Below are 16,459 nucleotides of genomic sequence, written 5' to 3'. Positions count from 1 at the left end.
TTGTTCTGCTGTTTAATTGCAACTCAGACTGACCTCACACCTACAGTGCAGCCTATTTTTCTGCAAAAACTATCTCAAGAAGAAGCTTAAAAATAAGCATCCAAACTAGACAACACTGGTTTTATTTACATAATTTAATTCTCATCATCCAATAGTGTAATTGTTTTTATTGCTCTTGTCCTTAACAGAAACAGAAAATTGGCCCTACTGAATGAAGTGCAGGGAAACAGAATGAGTGGGGTACATCAGACTCAGTAGCACTTCGGATCTTGGCAGATTTGGGGTCAAATGGAGAATACAAGAGTTACTGAAAATAAAAGCTTCTCTTTTCCTTCCTTTCATTTGTAAGCTTGGGTGACTTACTGTTACTTGTATAAGTTGTCTGATACAGATTGGTGAAAAATTCACTGTGAAATAAAAAAAAAAATCTTTTTTCAAATAAGAAAGCCAGTTACAAATACTCATGAACATAATCAAGATATTGCAATACACATAGAAAAGAAAAATTCTCCTCATATAAGGGCTTTGACAGAAATAATGGAAATGCATAGATGCCGTTTTGTGGAAGAAACAGGCTAACACTAGTTTCCACTAAAAATTCAAACCATGGGAGATAAGAAGTTCTCTGAAAATCACACTGGATAAATCCACGGAAAATAAAGTATTCAGCCAAACAATTAGAGAACCCTCCTTGGTAGGGATTCAGATCAAAGTCATGTTTCCACATAGTATTGACAGATACAAATTAACACTTGTGTCTATGAATATGTTTATTGAAAAGAAACTTTTAATGAATAAGGATACTTTTAATTACAGAATGGTTATGGTTGGAAAGGGTCTGTACCTGGGAAGATTATAGCTTCCAGGAGGATCTGCTCCATGTTAAGGCACATATGAGATAAAGTGATAAAGAAGTGATCTGAATCATTTCTTTACCAAGGGCAGATATTGCCCGACCAATCCGGTGGCCTTCTACGATGGAGTGACAGATTCCGTGGACGGGGAAAGGCAATGGATGTCATCTTCCTGGACTTCTGCAAGGCCTTTGACATGGTCCCTCACCACATCCTTCTCTCTAAATTGGAGAGGTGTGGATTTGAAGGATGGACTGTTCGGTGGATTAAGAATTGCTGGATGCAGCCAAAGGGTTGTGACTAACGGTTCTGTGTCAGGGTGGAGGCTGATCACAAGCAGCCCAAGTCGGTCTCGGGCCCGGTGCTATTCAGCATCTTCATCAATGGCACAGATGTGCACAATGGCACAGAGTGCACCCTCAGCAAGTCTGCAGATGACGGCAAGCTGAGTGGTGCAGTCGATACATTGGAGGAAAGGGAAGCCATTCAGAGGGACCTAGACAGGCTGGAAAAGTGGGCCAATGCAAACCTAATAAGGTTCAACAAGGTCAAGTAAGGGGTGCTGCACTTGGGTCAGGGAAATCCCAGGTATTTATAAAAACTGGGGGAAGTCTTTACTCATATTTGGAATTGCCTCAAGTCAAGTGCAACACCTTCCACTTGGTCTTGTTCAACCTTATTAGGCTCTCATGTGCCCGCTTTCTGAGCCTGTCCAGGTCCCTCTAGATGGCATCCTTTCTTTCTGTTGTGTCAACTTCACCACTCAACTTGGTGTTGTCTACCTCAACTGCCCTGCTAAAGTGAGAAGCAGGAAAACCTAGAACAAATTGTCCAGGACAAATTAATAAATAAAGACAGTTTTAGAAATTAGTATTAAAAAAATAGAAGCAAAACCAGCTTTTAATATAAACAAGTGTGACATGGAGTTGTTATCAGAGGCACTCACAGTGACTTGGAGATCAGAGATCCTTATGGGTCACCGCTTTTAACAAAGTCATTCAGACCAACAAAATTCTGAATGAATTAGATTCCTATGCCTAAAGTGGTATTGCTATCTCCCCTCTTTAATGTGTTAAAACATACTTGAGCTAATTTCACTTTTGCTTCCTAAGCAGTTCTTAAACGATTTATGGATGCTGACATCCACAGTTCTGAAATCTAAAAGTACTGCCAAAAGAAGAACTGATCCCATTCTTCATTTCAATAGTTTATTTGTTACAGATACTACATCGAGCACCAGTAAAAGCTCCACTGCAGATATAGTAAAAACTCAGTCTTTTATGTATGGTATTCTGTCTGGGGAAGACTTGAGTAAGAGTCTTTAGTCTAACTAAGACATGATTATGATGATCAGATACCTCTCCCTCTTCAAAAAGTAACAAGGTGATACATAATTCACAAGGAATCAAACAATAGCAATAATGAACACAAAGAATTAGAAAACATGCAGGACAACCAACAAGAACAGTATTTTTCTCTCAAAACTGTTAGTTGTAAGAAAACCTAATCACTCTCAGAAGTGTCTTGAAGGATACTCTAGGTCATCACAGGATGTTGGGAAGCTGAGGGAAGTTTGCCTCGAGGAGCAAGTCTAAGGTGAAGGGGTGCTAAGCAGGCAAGAGATGTTGCAAGTCTGAAAGTCTATGAATAAAAATATATTAGACCTCGCACGGCATAGCAAAGAAATTAGCCCACTATATTTAAATGTATATCTGATTTTAAAACTACTGCTTTCTGAGCCTCATTGTTAAGGGTCCAGTGATTAAAGTTCTGGTTCAGTTATCTGAGCTTCTGTATTTGGAGCCAAGTACATTACCTGAGTGACAGCAGATGCAGCCTGCATAAATAAGAGAGGAGTTATCAATGCAAAGAGCGTAACAGCTACTAGTTCCGGTCTTTACTTTTAAATTAAATGTAATAGGCACTCTCCTCCAGAATCACCAAACCAGGCCCAAAAAGGCACTCAAAAATACCTTTGTTAAACTGTTGATTATAAATCCGAATTTGGGAATCTAGACAAGAAGCACTACATTTTTTTTCTGCATGGAACCACTTGAGATATTGTACACTGCACCTAGCAGTACAGGTATCCGAATCATATCCAGTATGAAACAAAGGACTTCATCTACACTGAAGCTTCAATACACCAAATGCAGTTTAAACTGCAGTTCTGTTACAACGTATGTAACAGCCATACACTATGCAAGACCTCTGCAGGGAGAATTCAAGTCCATTTATAAAAGCATTACATTATAAAAATTGTTCCACTATTAGTTGAAGGCTTGATTCAGTTCTTCACTGTAGGTTCTAATGCACAACATTTGTAACTGTTCATATTTTTGGTGTATTCAATTACCAATTTTATTATATCAGTGTCCAGAAAACCCCAGTCATTACTTTGAATAAGCACTCACATAACTGACTTCAGATAGTCTAGATAAGAAATTAAAAATAATGATGACCGGATTTAAATAAGTAATGTCCAGGCTGAACCTAATTTTGATTTCAATTTCATTGACTATATACTAATTTAACTACATAGACTTAATGGAGTTATTATGATTTACGCCACTGTCAGTAGCCTGTATTTTAAACACAGATCTTAATTCCATACTGCACTGCTACCTATTCTCTAAGTACAACAATGAAATGCATATATATAATTTGTAATAAATAGATAAATAGATCAAAATTTTTACCATCTGCTCTAGTATCATGTAGTTTGTCTATAAAAAGCAAACAATTGGGATTATAACTTTCCTTGTTAGCATGTTAATTTACTAATCATATATAACAGGAAGAAAGAATAGTCAAATCTTAAAATAAATCAGAAGAAAGCAAGCTGTTTGTGGCTATGCTTTAAGTAAGAACAAATTAAATCCTACTGCTTCAGAGAACCAAATAATTCAGTAATATTAAAAATAACGGTTTTACATTAGAAGACATTGGCTTGTTTCTTATATTCCTCATATAAACGTTATGTTACAGTGATCCCATTAAAGATGCATACATTTCCTCTGAAATGTCCAATTTTTAGACAGAACTGCCATTTCTTGGCTAATTCCAATGAAAATAGATCAGCTACCTCTACTCATCGGTCACTAATAATAAAGAAATAGAGAAGTATAAGAAGAAAAAAGTGTATCTCACTTATAAGGAATGAATTACATTTTTAAGTGAAATGTTAACTTTTCTGTTTTAAATGTGATTTCAACATTTTTTCCTGGATAATACTGCACCAAGATAAGCTTTCCAGCATAATTTTTTTTTTTTTTTTTTTGCATATACTAAATAGCTACAAAAGCAGAAGCAATAATATGGCAAACTAACTAAAATATCTCAATTTCTGTTATTTACTACTAACTTGGCTATTTAAACATCATAACTCAGTTACCCACTTAAAATTTCTTCTCAGTGCAAAGATCTTCAGACCGTGCTAAAGAGGCACACGATATCACAAAGAGAGGAATGGAAAAATGGGAACTCGGAACTCTGCTACAGCCAGCACGGCAGCTCAGTCTCATTATTTTAATCTTTGTGCAACATTTACAGTTGTCAGGAAGAGGGTTGTTTCCGTTTGCTCCGTCTGGCAAGCTGCTTGTGAGTTTAATGGACATGCATTTCAAGTTTTCTTATGCCTGAGGCCATCTTTGAATTCATGTGCCTCAATGGAATACCTAACAAGAGCAATTTTTAAAAATACATAATTTAATGAACTATGAAGCTCAATCTTCAGGGTTAATAGACTATTTGCCTAATAAGAATGCTTAGAAAATATTTTTTCCAGGTTTTCTATGGCTATTGGGTTTCTATTTTGATTTCTTTGTCCTCTTTCCTTTTTTTCCTTCTATTAGTTATCTGTATATCATCAAGGATAATTTTTGTTTTACAATAAAGGTTCTAGAAGAGTGTGGCCTAGACCAGATTATCATTCTCTCAAGATTTATGAATAGACATAACCATGGAATGGGGGTGTCCCACAGTAAGCTAAAGAAAAGGTTCGTCTCCCATGAGCTCAGTATTGCACAGCCATTTGGGAACCTGCATCGCCCCTAACATCCCCAAACTTGTTGAACAAAATGACAGGATTCCGGCCATATTTATATGACATATGTTCTTCTATACTTAGAAACCTAATGGGAGAGGGATTTTATGTCTAAAACATTTTTATAGCCTCAAACAAGACATGTGGCACTTGTTGCAGTGGAAATTATGTTACAAGTATACAGTGTAGCAAACTAAACATATTTCATACCACCATATGCCTAAAAATTTGGAGAGATACATACATCATGATAAACTGACGTTTAAAATAAAAGTAGTCTAAAATGATTTAAAGGAAATGTTTTAAAAGAAAAAAAAATAGAAAAAGACAAACAAAAAAGTATGTTGCAATAGCCTATTTTCATAGAAAATGTAATTTACAGAAGAAACAGTGGTACTGAACAGTAATTATTTTTATCATTACTAACCTTCAATTGTTGGTAGGCAATCTATACAACTACAAGTAAGACTTCATTGTCAAATCAAGTTCCAGCTGTGAGTAAATCAGATATATTTCTACATATTAGAAATATTTAAGGGCCTTAGTTTTGATTTTGCACTGGCATATACCAGCATACCAGCTTAAACTTAAGCAAATTACTTCCAAATCAATTTCGGGGTGAAAATGGAGCTTCCTAAAATGAATGGTTTAACTGATTTAAATTACGCATTGTCGTATTCCTATTGATCCTCTTTGTCATTGCTTGTGTTTTACAATATTTCTCTGTGTATTAACTTATCTAACATTAATAAAATTACTATAGTTAGAAAACTGTGGTATCCTTCCAGTTACCTCTGGTAAAAATTGTGTGCATTTCATCACCTTCATTAGGTATATTGCTACATGTTGACCAGAGGATCAGTAATAAGGCAGCTCACGGGTAATTTGCTACATCTCTCTAGTGTGCCTTTGGAATTTTTTATGCCATCCCCTCGTATCCTCATGGAACAGCTGTATCCTTTGCGTGCTGACACATCCCTGCCTCCCTAGTTGAATGAGTGAGCTGCACCAAGTTTTAAAGAAACACCCAAGATTCAACAAACTTTACAGTATATCAGTCGCTGTGAGAAAGGGACATCACATATTTGCAGGAAGCCAGAAACAGGCAAGAAGGGAAATAGTGACTTCCACCTGTGCTCTTCCTCAGATCAAGGAGCAGTAATGTGCCTCAGCTTCTGCTTTCCATCATTGCGTGCACGTTACTTATGCAGCATAGTCAACAAGGCAACAATATTCCCTTGCTCAGAGAAGTGACAGCAGCTCCATGGAGGTTTTTTGTCATTATTTAACAGCACCACCTCTCCTGCTGTGGTCTGAAGTATCACCCACAGTGCTAGTAATGAGGGATATTTTATATCTTTAGTATCCTAATCAGGCAAAAAAACACTTTCCAGGCATTGGAATGCAACTTCAAACATACACCTCAGCCCTTTTTTAAATTTGCCTTTAAACTACTTAAGTCTTTTATGGGGAACATACTAAAATTAAATATTGCGCTAGTAGATCATATGGCATAATGAGATTTGGATAGATGGTAGGTTTCTACTTCACACTTTGATGACAAAATTCAAACCATGTTCAAAGTTTCTTCTAAAAACAAAACTGGAATTTATTGCAAAATACAAAGAAGGTTAAAAAAAAAACTCTCAAGAGCTCTGGAAGACATAAGACAGATATTGGTTTAGTAATGGGAGTATGTTTCCTTACCCATGAAACAGCAAAATTTCAAGCATAAAAAGCTCACATCAGAACAAAACATTAATACTATCTTCTGCATGCTAATGCAGAAAGTATGGTGTCTCACTACATTTCACTGAAGAATCTTATATACATCTTTAGAAATCCATGCATAAAAGTTACTGTAAATGGCCTTAAAAGTCCATTAAGTATCTACATATGTAATTTACTATATAAAATTAGATTATCCATATATGCAATTTTAATCTGGTGTACATGGAAAACGGAACTCATTTAGAACGGTTGCCCTGTTATAATGCTGAAACGTTTGCTTTTTCTTAGAGCAAGCTCCAGCTTGCTGCTTGCAGCCATTCATTCAGGAAGTCTACTCCTTTAAATATGATGACGGTGAACTTTTGAACCAAGAAACTAGGTGCCACAGAGCAGAATGCTGATCAAATTAGAAGGGACCTTTTAACTGTTGAAAGTGTTAGAGTCAAAAGCAGTAGGCTAAAACCAGGCCAAAGATGAAGTCATTAGCTACAGTGACCATTCTACAGTGGTTTTGATCCCTTGGACACATTCGAGTTCAGCCACCAGTCTAAAGATTCCTACGGAGCAAAGCCAGCACCAGTAAAACATACTGCTATCTTAAGCTGCATCACCAGCGAGTATCTTATACATTAACCTACTGTGCCTGTCCTAGGGGGTTATCTCCTACTAGCCTGAAACCCAAGGACATGAAGCCATGCATTTTGCCTCCTGTGGACTTGCAAAATCAAAAGCAGAGGACTGGGCCAGACAGGCCTGAAGGCTGTCACTCCACTGGTTCTGAATGTATATAAGAGAAAGTGAGAATGGGGCAGGCACTGGATACAAGTTCTTTCTCACAAACAATTATTGGATAACATATATCATCATCTATCCTCTCTACTTCTCCTCTGAAAATAATTAGGTGCATAAAACTTTTCAAGTGATTGCAAATAACCTGTGCAGTCATATTCTTTTGATCTCTGCTTAGCTATCAGTTAGGTGTTCTCTGCTCACAGTGATGAAAGATCAATAAAGAATGCAAAGAACTAAGCTTTTCTGAAAGGTGCAAGGTTTTGTTGTTGCTTTTGTAGTCAGGATCTGAAATAGCTAAAGCCAGTAGCTCTTTAGAATTTCATCAAATGCAAATCATCAGCCTTGGTACACAGAAGGTTAATACTGTATTTCTTAGCCCCAGAGTGATGTATGAAAATTTACAATCACTGACTTCAGGAAACCCATCTAAGCTCTGCATGTACATTTTTCACTTGGCCAGCTACTCTGGTGAAGCCTAGATCTAATTTCAGCAAGTCTGTGTTCCTGACAGCAGTCACATCAAATTACAGAATCTTCCAGACTTAGCTGGCACCTTCATCTCAGCCCTTTTATCAAATAATATGCCTGTTGCCTTCATCATGTAATCCTTAATTATCTGAAAATCAGCAGACTGCCACTTGTGCCAGAAAAGGAAATGAGGAAAGAACAGCGATCTTTCCAAAGCACATGGCTGGGCACCCTTCAGAGACGTCTGATTTGATTGCCAGCAACAATATTCCATTGATGTTTTTTTCAACAGTTATGGCCTACGGCCCTCTTCCTAAAGAGTTATTTTATAAATGTGCATATTCAAACCTGCATGTTGGTTTATTTGACAGAGACGGTTTGAATCGTAGTTCCCATTTTTCCAACCGATTCTACTTGTTGGGTAAATATGATGTGTCCCTAGGATCAGGTGCATTATACCAAAAGAAAGATTACAAAGATGGGCGGAAACGTTTACCAAAGGAGAATTCCAACAATAAATCTAATGAGGGACTCACAAAATGTCTTATTTTAGTCCCAGACAAAGATGTTCTAATTTCCTGGAATCAGATATTCTTCTATCAGATAAACTTCAAAGAGTATCAAGGTAAACAGGCAAAACTAGGCAGTCCACCAACAGTGTACATAGGTCACTGAAAGTAATGCCTCCAATTTATTTCCAAAGAAACTACAACAGACACAAAGAACACAGTAACAACTGTTTGACACAGACAATTCTCAGCTGCAGAACGCTATTTTTCAGCATAGTCACCACCATTATCTTATACATTTTTGCTAGTGAGAAACAAGAACCTGCATACTGAGCTCATAAAAATCTGCATGTCTGGAACATAAATGTCTTGCACACTGCCGTTGCCACTGCTGAAACACACCACCCACTGCTTCACCGTGCTCACATCTACTCTTACACATCTACTCTACTCCAGAAATGTTCAGTAAGTGTCAGTGAATGACAATGGATGCCATTTTTTCCACGTGGAGGAATTCAGTGACACACCGTTGCTTCATAGGCACTTCCTTGTCAGATGCTATTTTGTGACTCTCTGCTGCCATCTGTCACACAGAAGCCTGATGTGAAAGAATGTTGGTGGGAAGGTTCAACTTCTACTGCCATACTGTCACGGAGTTGACTAGATCAATCTATGTCCGTGACAGGGGCGGCAGGCCTCTGCCCTCCCCCCCCCCCCCAGTCCCACAAAAAATGGGAAGGAAGGAAGGGAGGAAAAGAGCAGCGGCAGCAATCTATGGAGGAAAACTTATTTTACTATAATACTGGAATACAAAATAACACAATATATACAATTTAATTGAAATTGAGATTAATAAATCAGACAAGATGAGAGAGAGAAAGTTCCTGGGACTGATTCAAACCTGAAAAGCTTGGAACGGCTAGGAAAGCACCCTCCAGCACCCACTGCCAGGCAGCAAGAGAGCCCCCCCCCCACCCGGAAGGGCTAGATCCCGTGACTTCTGTAATGTACAGGGATAGGTACCTGGGATTGGGGCAGTGACACTTCAATGCCCCGTACACTACATGATGTTTTGATGTGGAATACTGAAATCCAAAAACAAAAAAAAAAAAAAAACAAAAACAAAAACATAGAACCATGACACATACCAACAACATCCACCTCTGACACTGTGGGCCTATGTAATAAAATAGAAGGCATTACTTTCAGAGCAGACCTCTTCATTATGTCCTATTGACTCTGAAGAAATCCAAGAATCAACACAGATGTTGGAACAGAATCTATCAATTTCTGGCCTCTGTATCATATCATTACCTGTCATCTACATTTCTCATTTTACTCATCAGGAATCTACTCATTTCTACTCATTTCTAAATTAAATGATTATTTAGAACTGAATGCCAGTACCTAACATAATCTGTTCTGGGCTAAATTCTTGCAAGCTGTCTCATGCAAGGGATTTTATTCCTTGTACCCTGTCTCTCACTATCAATGCAAAATATTTTAAAAGAAGTTTTCATTGGAAAACATACTCTGATGCTTGCCTATGCACTTACATGCACTTAAACAAAATATAGCCAAAAGGAAGAATGGTTAGTTATAAGAGAACTGAAGTTCACCAACTCAACAATAAAGGAATCACAGAATCACAGAATCACAGAATTGTAGGGGTTGGAAGGGACCTCCAGAGATCATCGAGTCCAACCCCCCTGCCAAAGCAGGTTCCCCACAGTAGGTCGCACAGGTCGGCATCCAGGCAGGTCTTGAACATCTCCAGAGAAGGAGACTCCACCACCTCCCTGGGCAGCCTGTTCCAGTGCTCCGTCACCCTCACTGTAAAGAAGTTCTTGCGCATGTTTGTGCGGAACTTCCTATGCTGCAGTTTCCAGCCGTTGAAAGGATAAATAGAAATAACAACAACAAAATACCACTGTGCACAGACAAACTGATCGCTCTGTATCAAATAGGTAATAGATCTCTCCTTTTTTAAAATTGCTTTGTCAACTGTCTACATTCTAGCCTCTTTTGGACAGGGATTTAATCCGTGTACCTGTTCATCCACTCAGAACCAGCCCAACTTTTTAGGTTATTAATTGTTTTTATATAAAAATAAAAGTAATGAAACACATGCCTGAGTACTCGCTACAAATTATTTTTGCCAGTGGCTCTCTTCAAGGATGTCCACTTTCACACTGAGGACAGCTGAAGAAAGAACACAAGAAAACTACGCTGAAAAAATAAAAAGAAATCAAGTATAAGAATTGTCTTTCTCACCGTCTGGTGACTTTCTAGGGTGAGGGAAGCACAAAGTACTATTGGCAAGAAATGAATATTAATATATAAAATAAAAGATATGGTAGGTCAGGTCCCAAATCTGTGAAGCTCTGTGTGTGTGAACTTTAAAAAGCACTCAGTTGTTACAACTGTATTCAACTGTACATTATGCATTTCTTTTTGTTTATTGCCTCATGCCACAAATATTCCCTAATTCCAGATCTCAGCCACACAGAGGAAAATATATTTGTGCTGCAATCTAAATGGACTAATAAAAACAACATTCAACCATTTGGAACTGAAATATTCATGAGATATTCAGGGAACGATGAAACTCAATTGCTTCAGCTATCCTAAAGGAAAAAGAGTGAAGAAAACACAGGAGTAACTAGAAACTGTTCTACTATGCCTTCAAACTTTGTTCTTTATTTTTATTTTGCCTTTTGCTCCTCTTACTTCAAATCAAGCCGCTTCATTCTCGTTTAGCGGATTCTACACCTGACTACCCAGCTGGCTCACATTCATTTATTTAAATTTTGGCCTGTACAGTTCAAGTACTGTGAAATCAAAATAGGAAACTACTCTGCTGAGTTGAGTGAACTTCCTTTGCCACAGAATAGTCGTACAGTCAGAAGGTGAATACACACGTGTGCACCTGCAGGAGTCTAAAGATGTTGAAGTTTCCCAAAATCCAGTGCTTAGGGTTAACCTCAGACAAAACTGTATATCCATTGCTTGTTATAACTGAAATATATTCACTGTATTGAGAAGTAGCTCTAGGCTCAAGCTACTTGTGAACTAACTGACCACATCATTCTTTAAGGAAACATACAATCCATTTAAGAAATCCAGTTTTTTCATTCAAATCACAAACAGTCTAAGATATATCACCATTCACATATCTGAGCCAGTGCTATCCTTGCCAGGAAATATATGGTCCTGGAAACACTGCCCATTGGGGCTACTCTAGCTCTGTCCCTCAGACCTGCATGACTCCTGCAGCTGAAGAGGATGCTGTCTATTTCTCTTCAGTATTTGTCAGCTTGGGAGAGCATGAAGTAATTTCATACAATCTTGAAACTGTTTATCATCCTTTATTCTTAGCATCTACCTAGCTATCTGTAACAGCAAAAGTAACTGTCACCTATCCTTCATAATGGATGTCCTTCTTCACAAGGGAGGATGGAACACACAGGGACTCCCCGTGTCTTCAGTTCCCAGTCATATCCTGTGATCTCATACATTTCCTTTCAAAATTATACTAAAGGTAGGAAAATAACTAAGACATGCAAATATTTGTAAATAGAATTGTGGACAGAAAATAGAAAATACAGCCTAGAATGGGCCTAGCAACTCCGTGATGCACAAAAGCAGAAAACATTTTAGACTGCCAACATTTTTAGTAAGCCCTTTGTTCCACCTTTTAGGGCTACACTTGATTTCTGCACTGAAGTATTCCCTTCTCCAGGCTCTTCTGGTGCCCCAGCCAGCACAGTTTACCCACAGCCTCTACAAACACCTCAAGACAAGGTCTGTTCTGGCTGCGGACAGACAACTCTCCTCCAACTCCTTCCTGCTCCCCAGAGATCTTGTCTGACCCCATCTACTCCATACCTAGTTCTCTGAAGACCTACCTAGGGCTTCTGCACCAACCAACCCGCTGAAGGTGTTTGAAGCCAGGAAGTATTAAAATCATTCAATGGCACACCTATAAACCCAAGGTCTTCTTCGAACTAATAAAATTATTGTCCACTACAGGATGCTTCAATAGTGAAAAAAGATAGATTTCCCTGTGAATGACGGTACACTCAGCCTTTCTTTTGAAGAAAAAATTGCCTAGGAGGATAAAAAACTCCACATTTTTACTCTCGAAAACTAATCTTTTCCTATTGATTTTTTAAGTGACAAGTTTTGACAAAGTCTTCAATTCCAATGACCATTTTTTTGCCAGTGTAAAACATTTCCTGCCAATTCCTTACAGATTTCAAACCTTAAATAGTCATCACATCTGTACTGATCAATAGAAGTCCCACGGATGAAGGATACAAATATTAACAAAGGATTTGGAAACTGAAGAACAAAACACTAGTGTACCTAAATTTGTGCTGATTAATTTTGTATTAAACACATTTGCAGCAGTACACTTAAAAAAGGATCTCAGTGTTGTTTTTTTTTGCATCACCAAATCTTAGTAAGTTCATCTGATTTAATCCAACTTGCTCATCTTCTCTTCACACAACCTTAATTAAGTGCTCTTATGTGCCCTAGATTATCAACACCAAAGGAGTTGTTTGGTTCGTATTCCGTTCAACATCAGTTGTTTTACTGTTTGATGTTTTTTAAATGGTTTAAAAGTCAATCTGGGTTTTCAAACACATTTGAAAGACCTAAGAATGAACAGCATCTCCTGAATGTTGTCTCCAAAATAAAGCTATGCAAAATTCTTATCCCCAGTTTCACAAATATTTGAGGAATATTATGAGAGAAAGCATGATTACCTTTTCACTGTGTGTATAGTCAAAGCAGCTGCACAAAGGCTCTTCGCCACTGTTGTAGTTGACAACAGGAGTTTTCTTTTTCATAAGAAAAGCATTTGCTTGAAAACAAATGGAGCTGAAAAACAAAGAGGACTTCAGGTTAACATACTGCCAATAGAATTTAAAAAGAGCCATTCAAATTTTATGTTTCCATTTTCTAAAGATATCCTCGACAGTCAGAAAGAAACATTTTTAAAATATTGTTTAATATTTTTAATTAACCATTAATTTTATCTAATAAAATAACCTACAGTCCATGTTTGATAGAAAATTCTTTACAGTTCATTATTTTGGTTGGCGAACTGCTCAGACCCCCGAATTTCAGAAGGATCTTGAGTGACTCTCTGTCTCATAAGCCAGACAGGTTCAATGAATAAACCCCCTAATGCAAAGAAATTCATAAGAAATTAAGTTTGCATTACGGCTCTCTCCTTTGCTGCTTACTGCTGCTCAGAAGTTGCTAGTTCCAGGTGGTTGTATCAAGACCTTATCTACTGAATTACTGGAGCTCTAAATTAGAATCTATATTGTAGATGATACTTTTGCCTATTACAGTATGTATCACTAGTTTCCTAAAAAGTGAAAGTCATTTCTTCTTTGTAACACATCTAGAATTGCAAGAAACCTGTGCAAAAAAAAAAAAGGACACTTTTTCTGCCCCATATCAGTAAATCAACTCAATTAAACTTCAATTAATGATTAGCTCAGGATCACAAATTTCTCAGCTGATATTACGTAAATCAAGATGGTTGAATGCTAGCTCTCCTAAAACAGTACACTTGATGCACACCACACATTCTATTCCAAGATCAGGTTTGCTTCCTTTCAGTGCAGAAAGTTACAAACATGTAGGATCAAGTCCCAGAAACATCCTTGCATGCTCTTCATATTTGCTAGCAAACATGGTGAAATATGTAAGCATAAAAATGGTTACAGTACTGATTACAACTTGCAGGTACACACTTGAGTATTTACACTCTATTTGCAGCTTACCTGCATGACAAAAAACAAGGAACAAACTGAAAAAATGATAAAGTTCCTTTTTTGAGATACAAATTATAAAGGCCTTTGAGGAGCTTTTATTAACAAAAAGGATTGTTAAGCGTTGGAATAGGCTCCCCAGGGAGGTGATTCAGTCACCATCCCTGGATGTGTTTAAAAATCATTAGGATGTGGTGCTCAGGGACATGATTTAGTGGAGGGTTGTTGAAGTTAGGGTAGTATGGTTAGGTTGTGGTTGGACTCGATGATCTTTAAGGTCTTTTCCAATCTGAGCAATTCTATAATTAAAATTTCCCTAAATTTGAGTCATTCAGATATTTTGTTTGATTTAATACATTCCTACAAATAACCAAGCATACTCTGGCAACACATAGCAAATGCTTGGTGAGCAGACTTAAACTGACTTCTGACTATTTGGCAATGCCAATTAGGAATGATGTGATCATGTCAATTAGCTCTTCTAAATTAATTTATAAGTAAGACAGATATACATCTGGTATGTCAGCGTGCCCAGAATTCACCAAAATACAGAATTGCCACAATTTATGTTAAGAATTCAATTTTTCCCCTTCCTAATATTGCACTAATTTGCCAAGTAAGCCGTTTTACCATATGAAGAATAGGCAAGAAATATACTACATGCTTAAGTGTACAGATTTAATTTTCTGATCGTGGTAATCAGGGAGTACCATATCATAGATTGAACAATGGTTTTATTATTAAAAGCAAAAATCCATTGACCTAGAAAAAGCATTTCTGAAATTCTAAAGTCACTATACAGCAAGTTAAAATAACAAGCAATAAATACATGAACAATTAACGATACTAAAAATATTGACTGATTGGTAGCGAGTACCTACTACTATCACTTTGTGTATTTCATCAATTCTGACTACACAGTTTAAAAATGTGTACTGTTATGATTTTAATTCTATGGGAATAGTTCTGTGCTGTTTGACCACAGTACTTAACACAAGGCAGAGTTTTTAGTATTGATGGCAAAACCTGTGCAATTTCTATCATCTACCACTGGGCAAGGTACAGTTATAGACAAACACAAATTACATCTAGAATGATAAATCAACAACACATTTCTGAAGTAGCAGTGACAGACATCTAAAACTGAAGAGACCACTCAATTACTTGAAGTATTTTCTCAAAAAGTCTAAGATGCTTACCAATGTCCACATTTAGGTTTGAATTAAATGTATATTAGGTAATCAGATATTTGAAATAGCTGCTAGAATCACTAGCTGGCTCTGTATTCTCAGAAGGCCAAAGTAGATGGCAATGGCTAAGTAAATATTTCTTATGTAAAAGGATATGCAGATATGATTACTGCTGCAGCCTCATCAGAGCAGCCAAACCTAATTAAGTGCCAAGAAGTTCCTACAACAGGTTTATGAGGTTTCCCTTAAAGAAAAAAAAAAAAAAAAAAAAACCACACTACTCAACTACAGTACTACAAAGATAATAAAACCACAACACCTCATCAGCAACAGGAATGAATTTTATATAGGTTTGTGAGTGACCTTATGCCCAAGGCGTACTTCATTCACATTATTTAGAGAGTGTGTTGAATATTGCAGTTAAAGCATAATTGAAATAGTTAACCTAAACTATGAGGAATATTTTTTTCCTTCATCAGCACATCCTCACAGTACTTGATAACACTTTTAACTGTTTCCCCCCCACCCCCAAATGAAGCACTGGAGGCTATAATAAGACTTAGCTTTTTCCATTTGTAGTTATTTATATTTTAAACTACTCATATTTCTCATTACTGAGTATCTTTATTATCAAGTTAGGCATTGAAATGCAAATATTCTGTTTATAGGGACAAGCAAGCCATAGAGGTAAGTGAAAAAACAGGAATGTGTTAGATATTCAGAAATAACAGGGTGTAGAAATAGTGCTACTGTCCCATTAACTTCCTAGATTTCAAACATTTCCTCATCCCACATTACAAGGCAACTCTTTCAAGGATTTGTAAAACAGTCACCAGAGTAAACAAAAAACCCTGCATTTTACCTTGCCTTAGTTTCTCCTACATAAAGAAACTAAATATTTCAGAGATTATGTCAGACTCTCAGATATCAGCATCTATTAAAGAAAAAGTTGGATATTTAAGAACAAGAGACGTAAGGATGACACAAGCACATTTTGTATTCCGATGATCATCCTGCATGTACACACTAATGTTCTTCATAATTTCTTCTTTAATTCAGCAATGACTTTTTCTCATTT

General features: G+C 37.1%; 1 long non-coding RNA gene across 1 annotated transcript in view; it reads right to left on the bottom strand.

The window, feature by feature from the left end:
• LOC125691690 (uncharacterized) overlaps positions 1 to 16,459 on the bottom strand; it is a 170,339-nt gene that overhangs the window by 25,113 nt on the left and 128,767 nt on the right. Inside the window, exon 2 of the long non-coding RNA XR_007376219.1 lies at positions 13,172 to 13,286. This is a non-coding gene — a long non-coding RNA (uncharacterized LOC125691690). The remainder of the gene's footprint in view (positions 1 to 13,171; positions 13,287 to 16,459) is intronic.

The sequence above is a fragment of the Lagopus muta genome, chromosome 4 (genome assembly GCF_023343835.1).
Source record: "Lagopus muta isolate bLagMut1 chromosome 4, bLagMut1 primary, whole genome shotgun sequence".
Taxonomy (NCBI): domain Eukaryota; kingdom Metazoa; phylum Chordata; class Aves; order Galliformes; family Phasianidae; genus Lagopus; species Lagopus muta.
The sequence above is the reverse complement of the archived record's forward strand: the minus strand, read 5'-3'. Positions and strand labels throughout refer to the sequence as shown.